Genomic DNA, 21,647 nt, shown 5'->3' with positions numbered 1-21,647 from the left:
CCCCAACAGGTTAATAACCTCTATGGGTTAATACTGCCCCCCCAACAGGTTAATAACCTCTATGGGTTAATACTGCCCCCCCAACAGGTTAATAACCTCTATGGGTTAATACTGCCCCCCAACAGGTTAATAACCTCTATGGGTTAATACTGCCCCCCAACAGGTTAATAACCTCTATGGGTTAATACTGCCCCCCCCAACAGGTTAATAACCTCTATGGGTTAATACTGCCCCCCCAACAGGTTAATAACCTCTATGGGTTAATACTGCCCCCCCAACAGGTTAATAACCTCTATGGGTTAATACTGCCCCCCAACAGGTTAATAACCTCTATGGGTTAATACTGCCCCCCCCAACAGGTTAATAACCTCTATGGGTTAATACTGCCCCCCAACAGGTTAATAACCTCTATGGGTTAATACTGCCCCCCCAACAGGTTAATAACCTCTATGGGTTAATACTGCCCCCCAACAGGTTAATAACCTCTATGGGTTAATACTGCCCCCCCAACAGGTTAATAACCTCTATGGGTTAATACTGCCCCCCCAACAGGTTAATAACCTCTATGGGTTAATACTGCCCCCCCAACAGGTTAATAACCTCTATGGGTTAATACTGCCCCCCAACAGGTTAATAACCTCTATGGGTTAATACTGCCCCCCAACAGGTTAATAACCTCTATGGGTTAATACTGCCCCCCCAACAGGTTAATAACCTCTATGGGTTAATACTGCCCCCCCAACAGGTTAATAACCTCTATGGGTTAATACTGCCCCCCAACAGGTTAATAACCTCTATGGGTTAATACTGCCCCCCAACAGGTTAATAACCTCTATGGGTTAATACTGCCCCCCAACAGGTTAATAACCTCTATGGGTTAATACTGCCCCCCAACAGGTTAATAACCTCTATGGGTTAATACTGCCCCCCAACAGGTTAATAACCTCTATGGGTTAATACTGCCCCCCAACAGGTTAATAACCTCTATGGGTTAATACTGCCCCCCCAACAGGTTAATAACCTCTATGGGTTAATACTGCCCCCCAACAGGTTAATAACCTCTATGGGTTAATACTGCCCCCCAACAGGTTAATAACCTCTATGGGTTAATACTGCCCCCCCAACAGGTTAATAACCTCTATGGGTTAATACTGCCCCCCAACAGGTTAATAACCTCTATGGGTTAATACTGCCCCCCAACAGGTTAATAACCTCTATGGGTTAATACTGCCCCCCCCAACAGGTTAATAACCTCTATGGGTTAATACTGCCCCCCAACAGGTTAATAACCTCTAGAGGAAACTAAATCCCAACGACAGATAAAGCTCCTTTATACGCCACCTTTCAGTAATGAGGTTCTCCATGTTCATATCTCTGTGTGAGGGCTTCGTTATGGAACCATTTAGACTATTGGGGAAGATGTTAAAGATCTCACACTCTCTCTCTCACACTCTCTCTCTTACACTCTCTCTCTCACACTCTCTCTCTCACACTCTCTCTCTCACACTCTCTCTCTCTCACACTCTCTCTCTCTCACACTCTCTCTCTCTCACACTCTCTCACACTCTCTCTCTCACACTCTCTCTCTCACACTCTCTCTCTCACACTCTCTCTCTCACACTCTCTCTCTCACACTCTCTCTCTCACACTCTCTCTCACTCACTCTCAAAGGAATCAACCCAAATCATCCTACTAGACTGTTAGATGTAGGGCCCTGACCCAGTTCCCTCTTTTAGTGGAAAATGCTGACTTGGATTTCACTTTTAATGTAATTTCTTCTCTTTAAAAAAAATAATAAAACACAAAGCCACAGTCTCAACCCAGTCCTCAGATATCTGACTCTCTCTCTCACACACACACACACACACACACACACTCCCTAGGTCTCCCCCTCCACCCCTCCCTAGGTCTCCCCCTCCCTAGGTCCCTCCCCCCTCCCTAGGTCTCCCCCTCCACCCCCTCCCTAGGTCTCCCCCTCCACCCCCTCCCTAGGTCTCCCCCCTCCCTAGGTCTCCCCCTCCACCCCTCCCTAGGTCTCCCCCTCCACCCCCTCCCTAGGTCTCCCCCTCCACCCCTTCCCTAGGTCCCCCCCTCCTCCCCCTCCCTAGGTCTCCCCCTCCACCCCCTCCCTAGGTCTCCCCCTCCACCCCCTCCCTAGGTCTCCCCCTCCCTAGGTCACCCCCTCCACCCCCTCCCTAGGTCCCCCCCTCCACCCCTCCCTAGGTCTCCCCCTCCCTAGGTCTCCCCCTCCACCCCCTCCCTAGGTCCCCCCCTCCACCCCTCCCTAGGTCCCCCCCTCCACCCCTCCCTAGGTCTCCCCCTCCCTAGGTCTCCCCCTCCACCCCCTCCCTAGGTCCCCCCCTCCACCCCCTCCCTAGGTCTCCCCCTCCACCCCCTCCCTAGGTCTCCCCCTCCCTAGGTCTTCCCCTCCACCCCCTCCCTAGGTCTCCACCCCCTTCACTCCTCCCTAGGTCTCCCCCTTCACCCCCTCCCTTGGTCTCCCCCTTCACTCCCTCCCTAGGGCTTCACCCCCTCCCTAGGTCTACCCCTTCACCCCCTCCCTAGGTCTCCACCTCCTCCCTAGGTCTCCCCCCTTCACCCCCTCCCTTGGTCTCCCCCTTCACCCCCTCCCTAGGGCTTCACCCCCTCCCTAGGTCTCCCCCTTCACCCCCTCCCTAGGGCTTCACCTCCTCCCTAGGTCTCCCCCTTCACCCCCTCCCTAGGGCTTCACCCCCTCCCTAGGTCTCCCCCTACCCCCTCCCTAGGTCTCCCCCTTCACCCCCTCCCTAGGTCTCCCCCCCTTCACCCCCACCCTAGGTCTTCCCCTCCACCCCCTCCCTAGGTCTCCCCCCTTCACCCCCTCCCTAGGTCTCCCCCTTCACCTCCTCCCTAGGTCTCCCCCTTCACCCCCTCCCTAGGTCTTCACCCCCTCCCTAGGTCTCCCCCCTTCACCCCCTCCCTAGGTCTCCCCCTCCACCCCTCCCTAGGTCTCCCCCTCCACCCCCTCCCTAGGTCTCCCCCTTCACCCCTCCCTAGGTCTCCCCCCTTCACCCCCTCCCTAGGGCTCCCCCTTCACCCCTCCCTAGGTCTCCCCCTTCACCCCTCCCTAGGTCTTCACCCCTCCCTAGGTCTTCACCCCCTCCCTAGGTCTCCCCCTCCACCCCCTCCCTAGGTCTCCCCCTCCACCCCTCCCTAGGTCTCCACCCCCTCCCTAGGTCTCCCCCTTCACCCCCTCCCTAGGTCTCCCCCTTCACCCCTCCCTAGGTCTCCCCCTTCACCCCCTCCCTAGGTCTCCCCCTTCACCCCCTCCCTAGGTCTCCCCCTTCACCCCCTCCCTAGGTCTCCCCCTCACACCCTCCCTAGGTCTCCCCCTTCACCCCCTCCCTAGGTCTCCCCCTCCACCCCTCCCTAGGTCTTCCCCTCCACCCCCTCCCTAGGTCTTCCCCTTCACCTCCTCCATAGGTCTCCACCCCCTTCACTCCTCCCTAGGTCTTCACCCCCTCCCTAGGTCTCCCCCTTCACCCCCTCCCTTGGTCTCCCCCTTCACCCCCTCCCTAGGGCTTCACCCCCTCCCTAGGTCTCCCCCTTCACCCCCTCCCTAGGTCTCCCCCCCTTCACCCCCTCCCTAGGTCTTCCCCTCCACCCCCTCCCTAGGTCTCCCCCCTTCACCCCCTCCCTAGGTCTCCCCCTTCACCTCCCTCCCTAGGTCTCCCCCCTTCACCCCCTCCCTAGGGCTTCACCCCCTCCCTAGGTCTCCCCCTTCACCCCCTCCCTAGGTCTCCCCCCTTCACCCCCTCCCTAGGTCTCCCCCCTTCACCCCCTCCCTAGGTCTCCGCCCTTCACCCCCTCCCTAGGTCTCCCCCTTCACCCCCTCCCTAGGTCTCCCCCTCTCACCCCCTCCCTAGGTCTCCCCCTTCACCCCCTCCCTAGGTCTTCCCCCTTCACCTCCTCCCTAGGTCTTCACCCCCTTCACTCCTCCCTAGGTCTTCACCCCCTCCCTAGGTCTCCCCCTTCACCCCCTCCCTAGGTCTCCCCCTTCACCCCCTCCCTAGGTCTCCCCCTTCACCCCCTCCCTAGGTCTCCCCCTTCACCCCCTCCCTAGGTCTTCCCCCCTTCACCCCCTCCCTAGGTCTCCCCCTTCACCCCTCCCTAGGTCTCCCCCTTCACCCCTCCCTAGGTCTCCCCCTTCACCCCCTCCCTAGGTCTCCCCCTTCACCCCCTCCCTAGGTCTCCCCCTTCACCCCCTCCCTAGGTCTCCCCCCTTCACCCCCTCCCTAGGTCTTCCCCCCTTCACCTCCTCCCTAGGTCTTCACCCCCTTCACTCCTCCCTAGGTCTTCACCCCTTCACTCCTCCCTAGGTCTTCACCCCCTTCACCTCCTCCCTAGGTCTCCCCCTTCACCCCTCCCTAGGGCTTCACCCCTCCCTAGGTCTCCCCCTTCACCCCCTCCCTAGGTCTCCCCCTTCACCCCCTCCCTAGGTCTCCCCCTTCACCCCCTCCCTAGGTCTCCCCCCTTCACCCCCTCCCTAGGTCTTCCCCTTCACCTCCTCCATAGGTCTCCACCCCCTTCACTCCTCCCTAGGTCTTCACCCCCTCCCTAGGTCTCCCCCTTCACCCCCTCCCTAGGTCTCCCCCTTCACCCCCTCCCTAGGGCTTCACCCCCTCCCTAGGTCTCCCCCCCTTCACCCCCTCCCTAGGTCTCACCCCCTCCCTAGGTCTCCCCCCCTTCACCCCCTCCCTAGGTCTCCCCCTTCACCCCCTCCCTAGGTCTCCCCCTTCACCCCCTCCCTAGGTCTCCCCCTTCACCACCTCCCTAGGTCTTCACCCCCTTCACTACCTCCCTAGGTCTTCACCCCCTTCACCACCTCCCTAGGTCTCCCCCTTCACCCCCTCCCTAGGTCTCCCCCTTCACCCCCTCCCTAGGTCTCCCCCTTCACCCCCTCCCTAGGTCTCCCCCTTCACCCCCTCCCTAGGTCTCCCCCTTCACCCCCTCCCTAGGTCTCCCCCTTCACCCCCTCCCTAGGTCTCCCCCTTCACCCCCTCCCTAGGTCTTCCCCACCTTCACCACCTCCCTAGGTCTCACCCCTTCACCCCCTCCCTAGGTCTCCCCCTTCACCCCCTCCCTAGGTCTCCCCCTTCACCCCCTCCCTAGGTCTCCCCCCTTCACCCCCTCCCTAGGTCTCCCCCTTCACCCCCTCCCTAGGTCTCCCCCCTTCACCCCCTCCCTAGGTCTCCCCCTTCACCCCCTCCCTAGGTCTCCCCCCTTCACCACCTCCCTAGGTCTCCCCCCTTCACCTCCTCCCTAGGTCTTCACCCCCTTCACCTCCTCCCTAGGTCTCCCCCCTTCACCACCTCCCTAGGTCTCCCCCTTCACCACCTCCCTAGGTCTCCCCCTTCACCACCTCCCTAGGTCTCCCCCTTCACCACCTCCCTAGGTCTCCCCCTTCACCACCTCCCTAGGTCTTCACCACCTCCCTAGGGCTTCACCCCCTCCCTAGGTCTCCCCCTTCACCCCCTCCCTAGGTCTTCACCCCCTCCCTAGGTCTTCACCTCCTCCCTAGGTCTCCCCCTTCACCCCCTCCCTAGGTCTCCCCCTCACCTCCTCCCTAGGTCTTCACCCCTTCACCCCCTCCCTAGGTCTCCCCCTTCACCCCCTCCCTAGGTCTCCCCCTTCACCCCCTCCCTAGGTCTCCCCCTTCACCCCCTCCCTAGGTCTTCACTCCTTCCCTAGGTCTCCCCCGTCACCCCCTCCCTAGGTCTCCCCCTTATCCCCCTCCCTAGGTCTCCCCCTTCACCCCCTCCCTAGGTCTCCCCCTTCACCCCCTTCACCACCTCCCTAGGTCTCCCCCCTTCACCCCCTCCCTAGGTCTCCCCCTTCACCACCTCCCTAGGTCTCCCCCTTCACCACCTCCCTAGGTCTTCCCCCTTTTCCACCTCCCTAGGTCTCTTCCTTCACCACCTCCCTAGGTCTCCCCCTTCACCACCTCCCTAGGTCTCCCCCTTCACCACCTCCCTAGGTCTCCCCCTTCACCACCTCCCTAGGGCTTCACCCCCTCCCTAGGTCTTCCCCACCTTCACCACCTCCCTAGGTCTCCCCCTTCACTCCTCCCTAGGTCTCCCCCTTCACTCCTCCCTAGGTCTTCACCCCCTACACTCCTCCCTAGGTCTTCACCCCCTTCACTCCTCCCTAGGTCTTCACCCCTCCCTAGGTCTCCCCCTTCACCACCTCCCTAGGTCTCCCCCTTCACCCCCTCCCTAGGTCTACCCCTTCACCCCCTCCCTAGGTCTTCACTCCTTCCCTAGGTCTCCCCCGTCACCCCCTCCCTAGGTCTCCCCCTTCACCCCCTCCCTAGGTCTCCCCCTTCACCCCCTCCCTAGGTCTCCCCCTTCACCCCCTCCCTAGGTCTCCCCCTTCACCCCCTCCCTAGGTCTCCCCCCTTCACCCCCTCCCTAGGTCTCCCCCCTTCACCACCTCCCTAGGTCTCCCCCCTTCACCACCTCCCTAGGTCTCCCCCTTCACCACCTCCCTAGGTCTCCCCCTTCACCACCTCCCTAGGTCTCCCCCTTCACCACCTCCCTAGGTCTCCCCCTTCACCACCTCCCTAGGTCTCCCCCTTCACCCCCTCCCTAGGTCTCCCCCTTCACCCCCTCCCTAGGTCTTCCCCCTTCACCACCTCCCTAGGTCTTCACCCCCTTCACTCCTCCCTAGGTCTTCACCCACCTTCACCACCTCCCTAGGTCTTCACCCCCTTCACTCCTCCCTAGGTCTTCTACCCCTTCACTCCCTCCCTAGGTCTCCCCCTTCACCCCCTCCCTAGGTCTTCCCCCCTCACCCTCCTCCCTAGGTCTTCACCCCCTTCACTCCTCCCTAGGTCTCCCCTTCACCCCTCCCTAGGTCTCCACCCCTTTCACCTCCTCCCTAGGTCTCCCCCTTCACCTCCTCCCTAGGTCTCCACCCCTTTCACCTCCTCCCTAGGTCTTCACCCCCTTCACCTCCTCTCTAGGTCTCCCCCTTCACCTCCTCCCTAGGTCTCCCCCTTCACCTCCTCCCTAGGTCTCCACCTTCACCTCCTCCCTAGGTCTCCCCCTTCACCACCTCCCTAGGTCTCCCCCTTCACCACCTCCCTAGGTCTCCCCCTTCAACACCTCCCTAGGTCTCCCCCTTCAACACCTCCCTAGGTCTCCCCCTTCACCACCTCCCTAGGTCTCCCCCTTCACCACCTCCCTAGGTCTCCCCCTTCACCACCTCCCTAGGTCTCCCCCTTCACCACCTCCCTAGGTCTCCCCCTTCACCACCTCCCTAGGTCTCCCCCTTCACCACCTCCCTAGGTCTCCCCCTTCACCTCCTCCCTAGGTCTCCCCCTTCACTCCTCCCTAGGTCTTCACCCCCTTCACTCCTCCCTAGGTCTTCACCCCTCCCTAGGTCTCCCCCTTCACCCCCTCCCTAGGTCTCCCCCTTCACCCCCTCCCTAGGTCTCCCCCTTCACCCCCTCCCTAGGTCTCCCCCTTCACCCCCTCCCTAGGTCTCCCCCTTCACCCCCTCCCTAGGTCTCCCCCTTCACCCCCTCCCTAGGTCTCCCCCTTCACCACCTCCCTAGGTCTCCCCCCTTCACCCCCTCCCTAGGTCTCCCCCCTTCACCCCCTCCCTAGGTCTCCCCCTTCACCACCTCCCTAGGTCTCCCCCTTCACCACCTCCCTAGGGCTTCACCCCCTCCCTAGGTCTCCCCCTTCACCCCCTCCCTAGGGCTTCACCCCCTCCCTAGGGCTTCACCCCCTCCCTAGGTCTCCCCCTTCACCCCCTCCCTAGGTCTCCCCCTTCACCCCCTCCCTAGGTCTCCCCCCTTCACCCCCTCCCTAGGTCTCCCCCTTCACCCCCTCCCTAGGTCTCTTCCTTCACCACCTCCCTAGGTCTCCCCCTTCACTCCTCCCTAGGTCTTCACCCCCTACACTCCTCCCTAGGTCTTCACCCCCTACACTCCTCCCTAGGTCTTCACCCCTCCCTAGGTCTCCCCCTTCACCCCCTCCCTAGGTCTCCCCCTTCACCCCCTCCCTAGGTCTCCCCCCTTCACCCCCTCCCTAGGTCTCCCCCCTTCACCCCCTCCCTAGGTCTTCCCCCTTTTCCACCTCCCTAGGTCTCTTCCTTCACCACCTCCCTAGGTCTCCCCCTTCACCACCTCCCTAGGTCTCCCCCTTCACCACCTCCCTAGGTCTCCCCCCTTCACCACCTCCCTAGGTCTCCCCCTTCACCACCTCCCTAGGTCTCCCCCTTCACCCCCTGCTCACCCCTCCCTAGGTCTCCCCCTTCACCCCCTCCCTAGGTCTCCCCCTTCACCCCCTCCCTAGGTCTCCCCCTTCACCCCCTCCCTAGGTCTCCCCCTTCACCCCCTCCCTAGGTCTCCCCCTTCACCCCCTCCCTAGGTCTTCCACCTTCACCACCTCCCTAGGTCTTCACCCCCTTCACTCCTCCCTAGGTCTTCACCCCCTTCACCCCCTCCCTAGGTCTCCCCCTTCACCCCCTCCCTAGGTCTCCCCCTTCACCCCCTCCCTAGGTCTCCCCCTTCACCCCCTCCCTAGGTCTCCCCCCTTCACCCCTCCTAGGTCTCCCCCTTCACCCCTCCTAGGTCTCCCCCTCCACCTCCTCCCTAGGTCTCCCCCTCACCCCTCCCTAGGTCTCCCCCTCACCCCTCCCTAGGTCTCCCCCTCACCTCCTCCCTAGGTCTCCCCCTCACCCCTCCCTAGGTCTCCCCCTCACCCCTCCCTAGGTCCCCCCTTCACCCCCTCCCTAGGTCTTCCCCCTTCACCACCTCCCTAGGTCTCCCCCTTCACCCTCCCTAGGTCTTCCCCCCTTCACCCCCTCCCTAGGTCTTCACCCCCTTCACTCCTCCCTAGGTCTCCCCTTCACCCTCCCTAGGTCTACCCCTTCACCCCCTCCCTAGGTCTCCCCCTTCACCCCCTCCCTAGGTCTTCCCCACCTCCCCTCCCTAGGTCTTCACCCCCTTCACTCCTCCCTAGGTCTCCCCCTTCACCCCCTCCCTAGGTCTCCCCTTCATCCTCCCTAGGTCTTCCCCTTCACCTCCTCCCTAGGTCTCCACCCCTTTCACCTCCTCCCTAGGTCTCCCCCTCCACCCTAGGTCTCCACCTCCACCTCCTCCCTAGGTCTCCACCTCCACCTCCTCCCTAGGTCATCCCCCTTCAACACCTCCCTAGGTCTCCCCCTTCAACACCTCCCTAGGTCTCCCCCTTCAACACCTCCCTAGGTCTCCCCCTTCAACACCTCCCTAGGTCTCCCCCTTCACCACCTCCCTAGGTCTCCCCCTTCACCTCCTCTCTAGGTCTCCACCGTTCCACCTCCTCCCTAGGTCTTCACCCCCTTCACTCCTCCCTAGGTCTTCACCCCTCCCTAGGTCTCCCCCTTCACCCCCTCCCTAGGTCTCCCCCTTCACCCCCTCCCTAGGTCTTCACTCCTTCCCTAGGTCTCCCCCGTCACCCCCCGTCACCCCCTCCCTAGGTCTCTCCCTTCACCCCCTCCCTAGGTCTCCCCCTTCACCCCCTCCCTAGGTCTCCCCCTTCACCCCCTCCCTAGGTCTCCCCCCTACACCCCCTCCCTAGGTCTCCCCCCTTCACCCCCTCCCTAGGTCTCCCCCTTCACCACCTCCCTAGGTCTCCCCCTTCACCCCCTCCCTAGGTCTCCCCCTTCACCCCCTCCCTAGGTCTCCCCCTTCACCCCCTCCCTAGGTCTCCCCCTTCACCACCTCCCTAGGTCTCCCCCTTCACCACCTCCCTAGGTCTCCCCCTTCACCACCTCCCTAGGGCTTCACCCCCTCCCTAGGTCTCCCCCTTCACCCCCTCCCTAGGGCTTCACCCCCTCCCTAGGGCTTCACCCCCTCCCTAGGTCTCCCCCTTCACCCCCTCCCTAGGTCTCCCCCCTTCACCCCCTCCCTAGGTCTCCCCCCTTCACCCCCTCCCTAGGTCTCCCCCCTTCACCCCCTCCCTAGGTCTCCCCCCTTCTCCACCTCCCTAGGTCTCCCCCTTTTCCACCTCCCTAGGTCTCCCCCTTCACCCCCTCCCTAGGTCTCCCCCTTCACCCCCTCCCTAGGTCTCCCCCTTCACCCCCTCCCTAGGTCTCCCCCTTCACCCACTTCACCCCCTCCCTAGGTCTCCCCCCTTCACCCCCTCCCTAGGTCTCCCCCCTTCACCCCCTCCCTAGGTCTCCCCCCTTTTCCACCTCCCTAGGTCTCCCCCCTTTTCCACCTCCCTAGGTCTCCCCCTTCACCACCTCCCTAGGGCTTCACCCCCTCCCTAGGGCTTCACCCCCTCCCTAGGTCTCCCCCTTCACCCCCTCCCTAGGTCTCCCCCTTCACCCCCTCCCTAGGTCTTCCCCACCTTCCTAGGTCTTCCCCACCTTCACCACCTCCCTAGGTCTTCACCCCCTTCACCCCCTCCCTAGGTCTCCCCCTTCAACCCCTCCCTAGGTCTCCCCCTTCACCCCCTCCCTAGGTCTCCCCCTCCACCTCCTCCCTAGGTCATCCCCCTTCAACACCTCCCTAGGTCTCCCCCTTCAACACCTCCCTAGGTCTCCCCCTTCACCACCTCCCTAGGTCTCCCCCTTCACCACCTCCCTAGGTCTCCCCCTTCACCACCTCCCTAGGTCTCTCCCTAGGTCTCCCCCTTCACCACCTCCCTAGGTCTCCCCCTTCACCACCTCCCTAGGTCTCCCCCTTCACCACCTCCCTAGGTCTCCCCCTTCACCACCTCCCTAGGTCTCCCCCTTCACCACCTCCCTAGGTCTCCCCCTTCACCACCTCCCTAGGTCTCCCCCTTCACCACCTCCCTAAAACAACATGACCCGTGTTTAGCAGTAAAAAGTTGTATTCCTTCATGGGTCATTTGATTTAGTTTCCTTTATTTTGTTTCAACCGTCCTTAGAGGTGTGTGTGTGTGTGTGTGTGTGTGTGTGTGTGTGTGTGTGTGTGTGTGTGTGTGTGTGTGTGTGTGTGTGTACATTCCTGGGGTGACAAGCGGCAGGTCTGAGAAATGACTACCACGTGTATCAACAAATTGGCGAAGGCACGAGAACAGTCCGCAGCACCCGGCCTCACCCTACTAGAATCTGGAGTCAAATGTCTACTGTTTACTGATGATCTGGTGCTTCTGTCACCAACCAAGGAGGGCCTACAGCAGCACCTAGATCTTCTGTATAGATTCTGTCAGACCTGGGGCCCCGACAGACCTGGGGCCCCGACAGACCTGGGGCCCCGACAGACCTGGGGCCCCGACAGTAAATCTCAGTACGACAAAAATAATGGTGTTCCCCAATAAAGGTCCAGTCGCCAGGACCACAAATACAAATTCCATCTAGACACCGTTGCCTTGGAGCACACAACAAACTATACATACCTCGGCCTAAACATCAGCTCTACAGGGTAACTTCCTCACAACAAACTATACATACCTCGGCCTAAACATCAACACTACAGGTAACTCCTCCCTCACAACAAACTATACATACCTCAGCCTAAACATCAGCACTACAGGTAACTCCTCCCTCACAACAAACTATACATACCTCGGCCTAAACATCAGCACTACAGGTAACTCCTCCCTCACAACAAACTATACATACCTCGGCCTAAACATCAGCACTACAGGTAACTCCTCCCTCACAACAAACTATACATACCTCGGCCTAAACATCAGCACTACAGGTAACTCCTCCCTCACAACAAACTATACATACCTCGGCCTAAACATCAGCACTACAGGGTAACTCCCTCACAACAAACTATACATACCTCGGCCTAAACATCAGCACTACAGGGTAACTCCCTCACAACAAACTATACATACCTCGGCCTAAACATCAGCACTACAGGGTAACTCCCTCACAACAAACTATACATACCTCGGCCTAAACATCAGCACTACAGGTAACTCCTCCCTCACAACAAACTATACATACCTCGGCCTAAACATCAGCACTACAGGGTAACTCCTCCCTCACAACAAACTATACATACCTCGGCCTAAACATCAGCACTACAGGGTAACTCCTCCCTCACAACAAACTATACATACCTCGGCCTAAACATCAGCACTACAGGTAACTCCTCCCTCACAACAAACTATACATACCTCGGCCTAAACATCAGCACTACAGGTAACTCCTCCCTCACAACAAACTATACATACCTCGGCCTAAACATCAGCACTACAGGTAACTCCTCCCTCACAACAAACTATACATACCTCGGCCTAAACATCAGCACTACAGGGTAACTCCTCCCTCACAACAAACTATACATACCTCGGCCTAAACATCAGCACTACAGGTAACTCCTCCCTCACAACAAACTATACATACCTCGGCCTAAACATCAGCACTACAGGTAACTCCTCCCTCACAACAAACTATACATACCTCGGCCTAAACATCAGCACTACAGGTAACTCCTCCCTCACAACAAACTATACATACCTCGGCCTAAACATCAGCACTACAGGTAACTCCTCCCTCACAACAAACTATACATACCTCGGCCTAAACATCAGCGACTACAGGGTAACTCCTCCCTCACAACAAACTATACATACCTCGGCCTAAACATCAGCACTACAGGTAACTCCTCCCTCACAACAAACTATACATACCTCGGCCTAAACATCAGCACTACAGGTAACTCCTCCCTCACAACAAACTATACATACCTCGGCCTAAACATCAGCACTACAGGTAACTCCTCCCTCACAACAAACTATACATACCTCGGCCTAAACATCAGCACTACAGGTAACTCCTCCCTCACAACAAACTATACATACCTCGGCCTAAACATCAGCGACACAGGGTAACTCCCTCACAACAAACTATACATACCTCGGCCTAAACATCAGCGACACAGGGTAACTCCCTCACAACAAACTATACATACCTCGGCCTAAACATCAGCGACACAGGGTAACTCCCTCACAACAAACTATACATACCTCGGCCTAAACATCAGCACTACAGGGTAACTCCCTCACAACAAACTATACATACCTCGGCCTAAACATCAGCGACACAGGGTAACTCCCTCACAACAAACTATACATACCTCGGCCTAAACATCAGCGACACAGGTAACTTCCACACAACAAACTATACATACCTCGGCCTAAACATCAGCACTACAGGTAACTCCCTCACAACAAACTATACATACCTCGGCCTAAACATCAGCGACACAGGGTAACTCCCTCACAACAAACTATACATACCTCGGCCTAAACATCAGCGACACAGGGTAACTCCCACACAACAAACTATACATACCTCGGCCTAAACATCAGCGACACAGGGTAACTCCCACACAACAAACTATACATACCTCGGCCTAAACATCAGCACTACAGGGTAACTCCCTCACAACAAACTATACATACCTCGGCCTAAACATCAGCACTACAGGGTAACTCCCTCACAACAAACTATACATACCTCGGCCTAAACATCAGCACTACAGGTAACTCCTCCCTCACAACAAACTATACATACCTCGGCCTAAACATCAGCACTACAGGGTAACTCCCTCACAACAAACTATACATACCTCGGCCTAAACATCAGCGACACAGGGTAACTCCCTCACAACAAACTATACATACCTCGGCCTAAACATCAGCACTACAGGGTAACTCCCTCACAACAAACTATACATACCTCGGCCTAAACATCAGCACTACAGGGTAACTCCCTCACAACAAACTATACATACCTCGGCCTAAACATCAACACCACAGGGTAACTTCCACAAAGCTGTGAAGGATCTGAGAGACAAAGCAAGAAGGGCCTTCTATGCCATCAAAAGGAACATAAAATTCAACATACCAATTAGGATCTGGCTAAAAATACTTGAATCAATTATAGAACCCATTGCTTTCTATGGTTGTGAGGTCTGGGGTCCGCTCACCAACCAAGAATTCACAAAATGGGACAAACACCAATATGGAAAAACATCCTCCATGTATAACACAAAATAATGCATGCAGAGCAGAATTAGGCCGATACCCGCTAATTATCAAAATCCAGAAAAGAGCTGTTAAATTCTACAACCACCTAAAAGGAAGCGATTCCCAAACCTTCCATAACAAAGCCATCACCTACAGAGAGATGAACCTGGAGAAGAGTCCCCTAAGCAAGCTGGTCCTGGGGCTCTGTTCACAAACACACCCCACAGAGCCCCAGGACAGCAACACAAACACACCCCACAGAGCCCCAGGACAGCAACACAAACACACCCCACAGAGCCCCAGGACAGCAACACAAACAGACCCCACAGAGCCCCAGGACAGCAACACAAACACACCCCACAGAGCCCCAGTACAGCAACACAAACAGACCCCACAGAGCCCCAGGACAGCAACACAAACAGACCCCACAGAGCCCCAGGACAGCAACACAAACAGACCCAAACAAATCATGAGAAAACTAAAAGATAATTACTTGACACATTGGAAAGAATTAACAAAAAGCAGAGCAAACTAGAATGTTATTTGTACCTAAACGGAGAGAACACTGTGGCAGAATACCTGACCACTGTGACTGACCCAAACTTAAGGAAAGCTTTGACTATGTACAGACTCAGTGAGCATAGCCTTGCTATTGAGTAATAGCTGGGATCAAACCAGGGTCTGTAGTGACGCCTCCTAGCACTGTGATACAGCTTGGGATCGAACCAGGGTCTGTAGTGACGCCTCCTAGCACTGTGATGCAGTGCCTTAGACCGCTGTGATACAGCCTGGAATCGAACCAGGGTCTGTAGTGCCGCCTCTAGCACTGTGATGCAGTAGCTTAGACCGCTGCACCACTCAGGAGGCTCTAGAACTGTGCGTTCTGACCCCGGTACAGAACAGAACCGTGGGTTCTGACCCCGGTACTCCGTTATCCCCAAAGCAGCCCTGCACTACAACACCTGATTCAACTACATATCTAATGAACCATGAAACAGCCTCCTCATCTTCCTCCTCCTCAGCTTGGTCAGGTCTCTGTGTGAAGCACAGTGTTCCTCTTCCTCCTCCTCTTCATCAGGTCTCTGTCTGCAGTACAGTGTTCCTCCTCCTCCTCTTCATCAGGTCTCTGTCTGCAGAACAGTGTTCCTCCTCCTCTTCATCAGGTCTCTGTCTGCAGTACAGTGTTCCTCTTCCTCCTCCTCATCAGGTCTCTGTCTGCAGAACAGTGTTCCTCCTCCTCTTCATCAGGTCTCTGTCTGCAGAACAGTGTTCCTCCTCTTCATCAGGTCTCTGTCTGCAGTACAGTGTTCCTCCTCCTCCTCTTCATCAGGTCTCTGTCTGCAGTACAGTGTTCCTCCTCCTCTTCATCAGGTCTCTGTCTGCAGAACAGTGTTCCTCCTCCTCTTCATCAGGTCTCTGTCTGCAGTACAGTGTTCCTCCTCCTCCTCTTCATCAGGTCTCTGTCTGCAGTACAGTGTTCCTCCTCCTCCTCTTCATCAGGTCTCTGTCTGCAGTACAGTGTTCCTCCTCCTCCTCCTCTTCATCAGGTCTCTGTCTGCAGTACAGTGTTCCTCCTCCTCCTCTTCATCAGGTCTCTGTCTGCAGTACAGTGTTCCTCCTCCTCCTCTTCATCAGGTCTCTGTCTGCAGTACAGTGTTCCTCCTCCTCCTCTTCATCAGGTCTCTGTCTGCAGTACAGTGTTCCTCCTCCTCCTCTTCATCAGGTCTCTGTCTGCAGTACAGTATCAGAGCTTGTGGAAATTATTCTGACTCCTGTCACTAGTATCCAGCTTCATGTTTTATAGCACTGGAATATGTTATAGCCATATGCTGCTACTGCTGCCAATGTGCTGTGTGTGTGTGTGTGTGTGTGTGTCTCTCTGCAGTAGTAACAGGTTTCCTGTGAGTCCAACACATCTTTAGTTCATTCAATATCAACTGGGACACACACACACACACACACACACACACACACACACACACACACACACACACACACACACACACACACACACACACACACACAGTAAAAGAGGAGCGACCGCTAAATGCTCTGCCAGACTGGCTCATGGACGACAGATGAGTGTCGTTGACGTTCTTTCACCAAATGGCAAAAAACACACGGAACTGATGGAGAGAAGAGATGAGAGGAAGAAGAGAGGAGAGAGGAAGGAGATGAGGAGAGGGAAGGAGGTGAGAGGAAATGAGGTGAGAGGAAATGAGGTGAGAGGAAATGAGGTGAGAGGAAATGAGGTGAGAGGAAATGAGGTGAGAGGAAATGAGGTGAGAGGAAATGAGGTGAGAGGAAATGAGGTGAGAGGAAATGAGGTGAGAAGAAACGAGAGGAAGGAGATGAGGAAATGAGAGGAAGGAAATGAGGAAATGAGAGGAGACGGGAGAGAAGCAGTACTAACTGAGATAGGTAGACCTCAGGAGTAGGCAACCCCCCCTCTTGGAGAGCTACCCTCTAACAGGGTTTTGTTCCAGCCCTGCTCTAAAACACCTGGTTTAGTAATCAGCTGCTTCTCAGGTATTTGCCAAAATCAGGTGTATTAGAGCAGGGCTGGAGCAAAATTGGGCATGTATAGTAGATGTGAGGCTGACTCACGCTCTTAAAATCCCCTTCGCCTAATGGTGGGGATACCCTTCACCTAATGGTGGGGATACCCTTCACCTAATGGTGGGGATACTCCTTCACCTAATGGTGGGATACTCCTTCACCTAATGGTGGGGATACTCCTTCACCTAATGGTGGGGATACTCCTTCGCCTAATGGTGGGGATACCCTTCGCCTAATGGTGGGGATACTCCTTCGCCTAATGGTGGGGATACTCCTTCGCCTAATGGTGGGGATACTCCTTCGCCTAATGGTGGGGATACTCCTTCGCCTAATGGTGGGGATACTCCTTCGCCTAATGGTGGGGATACTCCTTCGCCTAATGGTGGGGATACTCCTTCGCCTAATGGTGGGGATACTCCTTCGCCTAATGGTGGGGATACTCCTTCGCCTAATGGTGGGGATACTCCTTCGCCTAATGGTGGGGATACTCCTTCGCCTAATGGTGGGGATACTCCTTCGCCTAATGGTGGGGATACTCCTTCGCCTAATGGTGGGGATACTCCTTCGCCTAATGGTGGGGATACTCCTTCGCCTAATGGTGGGGATACTCCTTCGCCTAATGGTGGGATACCCTTCACCTAATGGTGGGATACCCTTCACCTAATAGTGGGATACCCTTCACCTAATGGTGGGATACCCTTCACCTAATGGTGGGATACCCTTCACCTAATAGTGGGATACCCTTCACCTAATGGTGGGGATACTCCTTCACCTAATGGTGGGGATACTCCTCACCTAATGGTGGGATACCCTTCACCTAATGGTGGGGATACTCTTCACCTAATGGTGGGATACTCTTCACCTAATGGTGGGATACTCTTCACCTAATGGTGGGGATACTCTTCACCTAATGGTGGGATACTCTTCACCTAATAGTGGGATACCCTTCACCTAATGGTGGGGATACTCTTCACCTAATGGTGGGATACTCTTCACCTAATGGTGGGATACTCTTCACCTAATGGTGGGGATACTCTTCACCTAATGGTGGGATACTCTTCACCTAATAGTGGGATACCCTTCACCTAATGGTGGGGATACTCTTCACCTAATGGTGGGATACTCTTCACCTAATAGTGGGATACTCTTCACCTAATGGTGGGGATACTCTTCACCTAATGGTGGGATACTCTTCACCTAATGGTGGGATACCCTTCACCTAATAGTGGGATACTCCTTCACCTAATGGTGGGGATACTCCTTCGCCTAATGGTGGGGATACTCCTCACCTAATAGTGGGATACCCTTCACCTAATGGTGGGGATACTCTTCACCTAATGGTGGGATACCCTTCACCTAATGGTGGGGATACTCCTTCACCTAATGGTGGGGATACTCTTCACCTAATGGTGGGATACTCTTCACCTAATAGTGGGATACTCTTCACCTAATGGTGGGGATACTCCTTCACCTAATGGTGGGATACCCTTCACCTAATGGTGGGGATACTCTTCACCTAATGGTGGGGATACTCTTCACCTAATGGTGGGATACTCTTCACCTAATGGTGGGATACCCTTCACCTAATAGTGGGATACTCCTTCACCTAATGGTGGGGATACTCCTTCGCCTAATGGTGGGGATACTCCTCACCTAATAGTGGGATACCCTTCACCTAATGGTGGGGATACTCTTCACCTAATGGTGGGATACCCTTCACCTAATGGTGGGGATACTCTTCACCTAATAGTGGGATACTCTTCACCTAATAGTGGGATACTCTTCACCTAATAGTGGGATACTCTTCACCTAATGGTGGGATACTCTTCACCAACAGTTTCCCAATCAAGAGTTCAGGGTTCAGATCCCACCTGTGACACATACATGCACACACAGCACCAACTGCTATCTAACATTCTGAACAGCTTGGGACAAGCCTGAGATAGCAGAGAGAGACAGAGACAGAGAGAGAGAGACAGACAGACAGACAGAGAGGAAATTGTTATGTTCCACAGCAGGGAAAAAGGAACCATGGAAAATTGTGGACAATATCAACAGTAAAATGTGGAAGAAGATGTATATAAGACTATAAAACAACTTTTTTGTTCAAACTATATATATATATATATATATATATATATATATATATATATATATATATATATATATATACACACAAATCAAAACTTAAAAGAAGAAATAACATGGAATCAAGGACACTATTTAACCTGTCAATCATGTAATGTCGTTATAAACTCACATGTATTCATGTGAAAGTTGATTTGTATTTATGGGAATTATTTATGATTGTAAAATGTGAAAAACATCAATAAAATTCTCTCTCTCTCACACACACACACACACACACACACACAGTGCAGCCATTTCCCTGACCTAGTGTTGCTACATGAGGTCCATTCATCAAATCAATGATGTTATTAGTCACATACACATGGTTTGCAGATGTTAATGTGAGTGTAGCGAAATGCTACATCCACCCATCCATCCATCCATCCATCCAATCATTCACTCAAGTTTCACAACTACAGCTTACGATAGGGAGAGTAAACACAATTCTACTCTATCTCTGTCTGGGGACTTACAACAGTAACAACATATGATGTCATCTTCACCCAGACAAAGGGATTTAGAATGATTAGAACATTTAGAACGTTACAGATATATAAAATAGAATCCCAACAAGATCTCACAGTTTTTACCAATTTGAACTTCAGATTCTGTCGTTTATCCACGTTTCTCCAAACGTCAAAATTTCTAAGTTAAGGGTTAAAAATGTTAAGGGTTAAAAATGGTTAAGTTAACCGTTAAGGTTTTGGATAGGGTTCAAACAAAAAAAACGACTGGGATGGAACGTTCTGATCCAGACTCATGGGATTCCAGGTTTTCAAGGCATTCCCCCCCCCCGAGGACATAGACAGACGGCCAATTTCTTAGTCAATGGAATGCATGGAGCTGAAATGATTCGTGCGCGACAGATGGGCCTGTCTGGCAGTGTGTCTTCTAAACCGTGCAGACTAAACCGCTCTAAAAACGTTCTGTCTCCGTTTTCATTGCTCTGTTAATGAATTAAAATGCGTTCTTTTACTTAAGTCTAACAGAAACAGTAAGGCAACATTTAAAATGTGTTTTGTTGTTATATACAGTAAATTCCCATGGGGCGCAAACGTACATTTCTTTGAATGACGCTCATTCCTGAAGTTCCTTTAGTTCAGACATTCCAGTACGACTCTTTGACCACACGGGGGCGCCACTAGGAAGCGGAAAGCAGGGGAAGGGTTATCCGTCAACGGAGAAAGTCTTGGCCGCCACCGTCTCTGAGCGTTCCTCCCACTAGGGTTATAAATCATCAGATTAAACCCAATGGTGTATATAAAACTCTGGATTGATGATGCTATGTATTGGCCATTGAGAAGCTTTGAAGCCACATGTCGGCCATATTGGAACTCCCCTTTGTCGGCCATATTGGAACTCCCTAGTAGGTTCAGTCCTCCATAGGATTGAATGGAATTCTATAGTATTTCAATAAAAACGTTCAAAGGACAAAATGAAATGTATTTAAAAAAAACAAAAAAAGTGTTATAGTGGGGACAGAAACATTAGTACTCTCTCTAAAAAAAAAATACTTTAAGGAAAATGTTTATATATTTCTCATTTTTATGCTTGGCTCAAACATACACATATAAATAAATAAAATACGCATTAATATAATAAACGTGTCAGAAACGAACGTAAACATTATTAAATACATTTATATAGATTCCTGAATATTATTTACGATCGTGGAGGGAGAGCCAAGATGGAGGCTCAGTGGCTTCAATACAGCGCCACCTGTCAGATAACCAGGCTTCATACACATCACTAATTAAAGCTCAGCAGAGAGGGCTGCTGACTGCGTTATCAGTGGTTCCTCAGACTGTAGCGGGGAAACGGCAAAATTATCTCCACCAACAAAAAAATGGGGGTTATGAACAGTTTGTGAACTACTGAGTTAGAGCACCCTGTTGTAGGAGAACTTTCCTGCAATGCAGGACATTTTAAAACTTGTCGTGTATTTGAGGTTTAAATTTATTTATTTTTTTATTAAAAAAAGGCTTATGAAGTTTGTAATTTCTACTTTAAAAATTGCCAGACTTGATTTTTCCTTATGAAAATGTTTTATCAACCACTACAAAAAAAATTCCATGAATTATAATCTACATTTCATGTTACCGCAGGATTATTTTCCTGCTGTAGGAAACTGTCTCCTCAAACACACACATAGAGACAGACAGACAGTTGTTGACTAGGCACACAAATACAATATAAATCCACCAACCCGATAGGATTATTGAACATGAAGGAAACACATCCATTCCGTGCGCAGGGAGACAAACTCCTAGACAGACTACGCCCCTTTCATTGGCAGGAACCAAAAGTTTCTACTCAGTGGAAATTAAGTTACTAACTTCAGAAATAAAAGTTACACTCTCTCCTGCCACACCATCCAGTACACATTACTTCAAACCTACCACGCCATAAAAATAGCCTAATCAATCATTTTTTCACTCAAACAGGAAAAGTTCAAGACAGTTATATGATTTTGTATTTTTTTTAACAAAAGGAACATCATTTATTATGAAGAGTTGTAACCTGTAAATAAATGAAGTAGCGAGCTACTCACCAAACCAACTTTAGAACGGACTACAGAGCTCAGACGTCGCGCTAGAGAGAGAGAGGAGGAAGGAGAGAGAGAGAAGAGTGATGTAGTAGAAAAACGTGACCGTAGGTTGGCTCGGTCGTAGTAGTAAAAGAAGTAGCGGTGCGCGACCCCGGCTACTGTGTCATGTACGCGCCTGACTCTATTGGTTGGGTGTGGTCTGTAATCCTGTCCTGTGTTGTCGGGAGGAGCACGGAGAAAGAGAGAGACATAGACATTATATCCTGGTCCTGGGGCTCTGTTCACTAACACAAACAGACTCCAACAGAGCCACAGGTCAGCAACACAATTAGACCCAAACAAAATCATGACAAAAAAAAGATCATCAAATCAAATTTTTATTCGTCACATGCGTGGAATACAACAGGTGTAGACCTTATAGT

General features: G+C 53.6%; 1 protein-coding gene across 4 annotated transcripts in view; it reads right to left on the bottom strand.

Annotated features, from left to right (window-relative positions):
* The window catches only part of LOC123743352 (epithelial membrane protein 2), a 32,941-nt gene extending 11,556 nt beyond the window's left edge, over positions 1 to 21,385 (bottom strand). The window contains exons 1-2 of one of the 4 annotated variants that reach the window (XM_082976228.1): positions 21,229 to 21,366; positions 19,738 to 19,818 (exon numbers count right to left, since the gene is read on the bottom strand). The gene's annotated coding sequence lies outside the window, so the exon portion shown is untranslated. Of the gene's footprint in view, positions 1 to 19,737; positions 19,829 to 20,883; positions 20,908 to 21,228 lie in introns of those variants that run through there. The other 3 variants (XR_014392535.1, XM_082976230.1, XM_082976229.1) reach the window with 3 other exon arrangements.
* Between the last annotated feature and the right edge of the window lie 262 nt (positions 21,386 to 21,647).

Source organism: Salmo salar, chromosome 06 (genome assembly GCF_965601325.2).
Source record: "Salmo salar chromosome 06, fSalSal1, whole genome shotgun sequence".
NCBI lineage: Eukaryota > Metazoa > Chordata > Actinopteri > Salmoniformes > Salmonidae > Salmo > Salmo salar.
The sequence above is the reverse complement of the archived record's forward strand: the minus strand, read 5'-3'. Positions and strand labels throughout refer to the sequence as shown.